Consider the following 8539-nt stretch of genomic DNA (forward strand, 5'->3'; position numbering starts at 1 on the left):
TCTTTTTTTTACATATAATATCTTTTGCTTGACTTTAACAATACGCTATGTGATCCAATAAATTGGACCCTCCTGTAGCTTAATGAGTCCTTGTAAGTTCAAAAACAACTTAGAATTCTAAAGTCCCTGAAAAAAAGATTATGGTAGAGCTAGAGTCCCTGCCTATAGTTTAGGAAAAAGATAACTACCTATAATCTTTATAATAATTTGTATGAAGTTTGATCATAGCCTTGCAGTAGATCTCAAGGGTGCCAATTATGAGCAAGATCAAGTCAACCAAAGCCAAGATTTAGTCAACCAAATCCAATTACTTCTTCAACCTAATCTTAGTTGTCGAGAAAAATATCATAAGAAAGATAAAATATTATGATATCATAGCATACTTACACATAGATGACTTACTAAATAATACACAAGTCTTTTCAACCATGCTAAACTCATGCTTCTCTTTCCCACTCCCTACATTTCAGGTGGTTCGAGCTTCCATGATTAACTAATAAAAAGTTAGAAATAAAAAACTAAAGTCATTGATTGAATGTAATTTTATGACTACAATTATAATCACTAGGAGCTAATACTTGCATTATTGCAATAAAGAAGGAATGCAGTTGTAGTGTCATTAATTTTTAAAATGATAAGGAAAATATATAACACAGCTTGGGTGAGGAGATTTATCCATGATGTGGCAAAGAACCTCAATGATACAATATTGAAATAAAATTGGAAACAAGTGCCACATAATGACTTACTACTTCCTTTAATAAATTTAAATATAATTTTAATTTAAAAATATATATACATTATTTAACTTTAATAACTTATATCAAATGTTGATAAAATAACATCTAATTCTATAATATTGTGTGAAAATGATAATATTTATCAATGCATAACTAATATATAATATAAATAAAATAAAATATATAATATCATATTATATATTTATAATTTTTTATTTGTATTATAATATTCTTTTAAATATATATTGTAAATGAAAATAAGTTCATGTATTATTTTTTAATAAATAATTAACATAAAAATATAAAAATCTTAATCAGGCATAAAAATAATTTTTTTAAAAAAATTTTAAAAGATTGAAATATTGACATATTAATGATGTATAATCCATTTTAAAATCTTTAGAAGCACAAAAACTATACAATATTAATCTACTATTTGTTTATTAATGGTGCAACAAATATTTGTATAATGTCAAGTTTATATGCTTTGTTCTATTATATATATCTTCAAATAAAAACTCTATCGACTACCCTTGCACCTCTTTTAGGTGCAAGTGCTAGTTTAATTTCCACACCTCATAGGTATACCCATTGCACACAGAGGTGCCAATGCTAGTTATAGAAGTTTAATCACTACCCCTTAGTGCTGCAATAAGATATAAGGAGAATCTTGATCCTCAAAAAACGCGTGATTCGTTTGACAAATTCAACGGGATTTGGCGTGTTCGAGACGTCATTAATGCGCTTCTTTACTTGGACACTGGACCACATTGCGTCTGCCTTCAGTCGCGCCGACGGTTGACTTTTATAACAAGTCAAATTTGCATTCTTCATCGCCGTTGTCGGGTCTAATCTCGGTTTCTTAGTACTTTCTCCTACTCCTCTCTGCAGTCTTCAAATGCCTTTCCTGCTATAACCTCATTTTTTATGTTGACCTGCTTCTCACTCTGCCTTCTTTAAATTCTTTCAATTTTGATATAGAAGCACTTCAGATGGCTCTCATTCTTCTCCACTCCCACGCTCTGCATTTGAGCCGGTTGCTCTTCTTTGTCGCAGTCTCACTATCATGCTTGGCCTCCACTGTAATGGGACTTGTGAGGTTTTCAGCTGTGGGGATTACACTCTGGATTTTCCATTTGGAACATATGGCAGTGGCTACGGTGACCCTGCGCTTCAGCTACTGTGTGATAATGCAGCGGAGAAGCCTTTAATTACCATTGGGGACTACCAATACTACTTACTGGAGCCTCACAATTACACCTCAATTTCTTACTCTTGGAACATTATGATATTATACAAGGAATTTGAGCGAGATGCTTGCAATTTCTCAGAGAATGTCTACGATCAGTTCTGGAGTGCCAAACATTTCCATATTTTAGGAGATTACGCAAATGTGACACTGGGGAAAACATGCAGTTCGGATGACTCGTATGGACCAGTATTGTCCGATTTGATGTGTAATGAACATCAATACTTTAATGGCAGTCGTCCAGACTTGAGTATCTCTTGTCAATCAAATTTTACAATTGCCGTGAATAAATCCGAGTTGGATTCGGGAAAGTCTCTGTCTCATATTATTGACGAAGGGATCACTGTTGAATGGAATGCAAGCAAACAGGGTCCGCATTGCGGGACAGATTACAGAAATTGCACTCATCTCAGATACTCATCTTTCTGCTACTGCGATGCGATGTCCTATTCACAATGCTCCACTAGTGGTAAGATTTCTAGTTCTCTTTCTCAAATAAATTACGAATGAACGAATATTATTATATTTACCCACAAACTGAAGGAACTTGCTTTCCCCCTTATTATTCCACTGCGGACTAGTGCGTAGTTCTCACAATATTGAGATTGACGTGTTACAGAAAAGTCGAGTAAGAAGACCCTTATTTTAGGTATGCACGATTTCCTTCTCATATTTTTTTTGCTTCATTTCTTTATTTCCTGTATATTTGGACTCTGGAATCATAGAAATTCGCCGTTACCTGTATTCTATCTTTGGCTGTAGATTATGTGTCTGAGATCCCAAACCTCTATGTAATTTCAGGTGGAGCCATTGGAGGCTCTGTTTTATTAACAGCTACGGTATTGTTTATGGGTTTTTGTCGCAAGAGATCGTCGGCCTCAAAAGAATCCGAGCTTCGCATGATGGCAATGGAATCTTCTCTTACGACAGTGGAGCGATTCCTTGATGATTATGCCCATGAAATGCCCACCAGATATTCCTATTCTTAGCTGAAGAAAATCACCAACAACTTCGCAGATAAATTGGGGGAAGGAGGTTTCGGTGTCGGTTTTAAAGATAGACTTCCTCAAGGTAATTCGGTGGCTGTCAAAATTCTGGATCAGTCAAGACACAGCGAGACTCAGTTTATAAACGAAGTTACAACCATTGGAAGGATCCACCGTGTCCATCTGGTTCGACTGATGGGATATTGTTTTGATGGATTTAGAAGCGCGCTGGTATATGAGTACATGGTGAATGGATCTCTGGAGAAGTTCATATTTGCAGGAGATAAGAAAGAAAGAAATCTGAATGGAGAAGAGCTCTATTCAATTGCTTTGGGCATCGCCCGCGGGATCGCATATCTGCACCAAGATTGTCAGCGGCGTATAATCCATTTTGACATAAAGCCCCACAATATATTATTAGATAAGGATTTCACCCCCAAAATAGCTGATTTTGGTCTGGCAAAATTGTATGGCAGGGGAGATGATCACATATCAACGACAGCCGCGAGAGGAACGCCGGGATCTGCTGCTCCAGAGATATGGAATAGAAATTAGGCGTCGGTGACAGACAAATCAGATGTTTACAGCTTTGGTATGGTATTATTGGAGATGGCTGGAGGAAGGAAGAACATTGAGTTGCAGGTAGGCCGGTCCAGTCAGTTGTATTTTCCAGAGTGGGCATTCAAGATGATGGAGAAGGGGGAGTTAGAGAGGGGGTTGAGAGGAAATGGTGAAGCAAAATGTGAAGAGATGCAGGAGAAAGCAGTAAGACTGGCCACAGTAGGATTGTGGTGCATTCAATACAACTCACAAGATCGACCGAACATGAGCAGAGTGGTTCAAATGTTGGAAGGAAACGGTGATGATGTCAGCAATTCTCACATCCCTTTCAACTCGGCCCCTGCGTTTCAAGGCGAAGAATTTTCTTCCACGGTGTAGAACTCCATTCAGTCATAGCCGATTTTTTTTGCACCTGACGTGACGTTTTCTTTGATTTATTAATTAATTTAGAAATCATAGAAGTACGGTTTTGGAAGTTTTAAATTAATTAATAAATCAAACAACAGTCATGTCAGATGCATTCCTTCGGCTATTTAGCCACAGACCATGGATTTCCCATTGACTTCAGACTCCAGAGTAGATTATTGTATTCATTTTCCAATCAGTCATTTTCCAGCGTCTGATGTACACACGCCGTACATGTTTAGGTAGGAAGCATAAGCAATTAGTAGATTGCTGGTTAGGAATTTCCACTTATTGTGGAGATATCCGATGCTCGAATTCAGAGTTCAGTATAGTTTTTTAACGGTTATCCTCATCGTACAGGGAGGGAATATTTTAATTAATGATGAGTTAATATTTTTATAATTTGTGAACACTTAGTTTAATTCTTGTTGAAATAATGCATATGAATGCATAAAAAATGCATACAAATGTATGGAATATAAAATAGGAAAAATCAATATATTTGATAGAGCAATCTATAAAAATGTAAAAGATCAAGAATATGAATAAAAATATTTTGTTGGTGTAAAATTCTTGTAGTGATCTGTTTTCTTTGTTTCTTTATTCTTTTTCTGTGTTTCTTTATTTTGCCCTCTTCTTCTCATGTGTTATTTTTTACACCCATGTGTGATCACAAAATGTTATAGTCGGAGTTTTCTTGGAGTCCCCAAAGATTTAAAAATGTGGTTAACTTGTACAAAATTATGAAAATCTTGTTGAGCATTAATACTAGGCATTGGAGTTGCTATTGATGCATTCACAACCTTGTGATGTGAAGTAATTTTGTATTTTTTTTTGTATTGAATTAGGGTTCATTAGCAAATGGGTGTTTAGTACTAATTAATGGATTTTCTTGAATTTTACAAACCTAACAATTCTATTTTTTTTCATTTGCAATTATATTTCATCCTTCGTGTTTCTTTTAAAGAGAAGATTCTACATTCTAGAAAGAGCACTTATTAAGAGAAAAATCTAGAGGACGATGCTTAATCTTATGATCAAGTAAAAAACTCCTAAAGAAAGTATTTGGCAAGTAAGGTAAAGAACACAATCAATATATGAAAAATGACCAATTTATATGTCTATGTCTCTTTCAAATCATAAGTAACATATCAATCTCAACATACATTTGTGTGGATGCATCAAATAAAGTTTGTTAATAAAGTTTGTTAAGATCAATACAAATGACCTTGCCAAGAAAAGTAACAATAATAGTCAAAAGTTTAACAAGGTAAAGGAAAACCAAAATATTTAAGTTGAATAGTCTACAATATGCATTTTCATTTAGAATTAAAAAATTCAATCATCAAAAACTGAGAATTCGAGAGAGACATGCAAGTATACTATGATTCATGTTTGAAGATAGCCTCTACATGAATAGCCTCAATAAAATAGAAGTGATAAAAATATTAAAATATGATTTTGACCTACATCAAGCCAAATCTATATAAGGAACCAATTCTTATTAATATATTTCCCATCCATACTTTCTGAGGCATTCTCCCAACAAAATATCCTATAAAAGTACTCTATCCATTTACAAGTAATATCAAACTTATAGAAATGTAAAATGATATATGCTAAAAGATCAAATCTCTTTCATTGTGGAGAACCTTATCCACAATTTTTTAGGAATGTATGTCCAATTGAACCATTGTCAATAGTGACACTATCATCATTGGCGAAAAATACTAGGTTGATACAATTGCAAGCTATATTAAATATCACTTAAAATCTCACAATAAATATGAACCATTAAAAGGTTTCTTATTGTCAAAATCAAGATTTGACATTACAATGACAATAAACTTGAAGAAGACATATAAAGCCTTCATAAAATAGTTGTTGAACACATTCAACATTTAGCATTGGTTGGGTTAATCCAATAAGATAAAATATTTCAAATATTTACACGCATTGTCAAACTCAGGCATATGGGAAATGCTATATGCTCACACATTAAATTTCAAGTATTGTAAGGAAAGCTTTAAGAACAAACTTTCAAGAAAATGTCAATAGACTATGATTTAGTGACAAAGTTATGTTGTAGACAACTACATAATATTGAGTTCAAATAAATATTCAATAAAAATAAATAAATAAAAATTGAACATCGTTATTAAGAATTACCAAAAACTATTAAGTTAATACAATTTCAAACATTACAAATGACAACTAAAATATTACAACAAATATTTTTAAAAAATAGAAATTTCTATGTGAAAAAGTACCATTTGACTACATTTCAAAAAGAAATGCAGAGCCTTCTTAAATATCTAGTTTGATTTACTATTATTTCCTTCTGTTTTAAAAAAGTAGATTTAATCTGAGCCCACAGTTTTATTTTATTTCTATATTAAACTCGAACACATTCAACGTCCAATATTGGCTGAGATAATCTTATCTATGTACATAATTTTAGAACAACTTGGCTGCACTATCATTGCGTGTTCTTCATATAAGCCAGTGATCAGAACGCTAAAAGATCCATTCTAATGTGAAAAACGGCTTAATCAGTCCATAAATAAATAGCAAATGTTTTGAATTCATATTAACTGCACTAGGAGACCATGTGAAAAACATCTTAGCGCCAAGCACGACGATTTACAATTATACCCGAACCATTTCCTCTCGAAATCATAGTCGAACCCTTCTCTTTAGAATTCTTCAAAATCCCACCCGCACATCCCTGAATCCTTCTCTTCCCTCTCTCACTGTTAGAAACAATATCGGAGCCATGAAATGCCACACTCCGCAACAGCACGCTATTCCTCTGATACCCTAAGAACTTGGCATTCATATTCTTATTACACGACTGAAAAAAAGGGTGGCTAAGCGCTTCTTTTACACTCGGTCTCCTTTTGGGATCCCACGAGCACAAACGTTTAACAAGATCAATCACATCTTCACTCGCAGTCGACATAAGTCTACGCAGATTGTTCGTACAATCCACCCCATCAAACTCTTTTGGAAATTGGTAGCCCAATGACTCTGCCAGCTTCATTCCCTCCGGCCATGTATTCTCATTAGGGCATCCTATCACAGAACATATGTTATAAATCTGATTTCTCCAATCACTTCTACACCCAAAAATGGGTTCAAGGCCATAAAGCTGAGCTATTATAACACCAAACGACCACATATCAATGGCGAAATCATAGGAGTTTGATTTGAGCAGAAGTTCGGGCGCCTTATAAGCTATGGTTGCAACATTTGGATCTAATGGCTCATTCTTTTCCATCTTCTCCTTCAAGTTAATAGCAAACCCAAAATCTGAGATTTTGATGTTGTTTCCCTTTAACAATAGATTTTCGGGTTTTAGGTCACGGTGACAATACCCTAATCCATGTATGTATTCCAGAGCTTTCAAGATCTTGAAACACAGCCTCTGAACTGTTCTACTCAATGAAGGTTCTTTTCTTTTCTTGATTATTCCCCATAGATCAGAGTCCATGTATTCTAAGACTATGTGGAGGTGCCCTCCTTCTTCGTAGGTGTCCCTCAGTGAGACAATATATGGGTGTCTAAGTGTACGTAAAGACTTCTCTTCCTCCTTGAACATTGATTCATAAAAGCTGTCGTTCTTTTTCTTGTGCAGCCTTTTGATCGCCACCACTTCCTCGGTCCAATTGTTAATGGCCTTCCAAACTGTTCCATAACCACCTTCTCCCAACTTCTCAATCAGTCTGTATTTCCCCATCGTTTAAATTGCTTTGGGTGGTAAGGTAGCCTGTACATTATAACTTTATATGAGTTCCATCCTTACTCGGAAAAGTTGCAACTCCTTTTTTCTTGGCAAATTAGTATAATTAATTAACTTTTCAGTATTTTTTAAAAATAAGAAATAGTTCATAGGATGAACCAGAACTACTAGTGTCTTTAGGTTTGAAACATAGTTCTGCTCTTTAATAAGATATTTTTTTAACTTTGACTTTACATGATACGTTAGAATAATTTATTGTGAGGAGTAAATTCATATTAAGTTTAGTTTATTTAGTATTTACAAATCTTTATTTAGTATTTAAAAATCTAGTTACAATTATATTAACATAATAAATAAAGTAAAAAATATTTTTCAATCAAGATTCTTTTACATAAGAATTTGATTTCAAATGTAATAACATTTGAAATTAATAATTTACAAATTTTGGGTGATATTGATTGTGAGATAAAGGCTCTATAACTTTTGTGCAAGAAAATTGAGGATGCCTTCCACATAGGTGAAAGGTCATTTTCATACAGTAACACTTAATAACTCATTAAATACATTTCAATTATGGGATAGAACTCACCTAGTAATGGCATCATTTCAAACACTTTGCAAAAGTCATCAAAAGTAGAGACCAAATCATTCAAGGAAGCCCTTGAAGATGTCCAAAAAGTCCCAAATGGAGCAAGGTTCTTGCAGAAACCCACCAAAAACTCCAACCACACCATCAAATGCTTGAAAAGGAGCAAGGAACCCTCTTCTAGTGACTTTGGTCTAATCATATCTTGCAAATGGCATTTGCTATTGATTTGGGGAAATATAAGTTAAAATATTCTACAATTTTCTTGCA

The 8539-nt window shown here is 34.1% G+C and overlaps 2 pseudogenes across 1 annotated transcript; one reads left to right on the forward strand and one right to left on the reverse strand.

Annotated features, from left to right (window-relative positions):
• Window positions 1–1720: 1720 nt before the first annotated feature.
• LOC149571665 (rust resistance kinase Lr10-like) lies at window positions 1721–4141 on the forward strand (annotated as a pseudogene). Its single transcript, XR_016358654.1, has 3 exons — window positions 1721–2458; window positions 2609–2638; window positions 2791–4141. The product of XR_016358654.1 is annotated as a rust resistance kinase Lr10-like (transcript).
• Window positions 4142–6564: 2423 nt separating this feature from the next.
• On the reverse strand, window positions 6565–7680 carry LOC149571666 (cyclin-dependent kinase F-4 pseudogene; annotated as a pseudogene).
• Between the last annotated feature and the right edge of the window lie 859 nt (window positions 7681–8539).

Source organism: Cupressus sempervirens, chromosome 2 (genome assembly GCF_028749045.1).
Source record: "Cupressus sempervirens isolate cs-2001-9-10 chromosome 2, ASM2874904v1, whole genome shotgun sequence".
Classification (NCBI taxonomy): domain Eukaryota; kingdom Viridiplantae; phylum Streptophyta; class Pinopsida; order Cupressales; family Cupressaceae; genus Cupressus; species Cupressus sempervirens.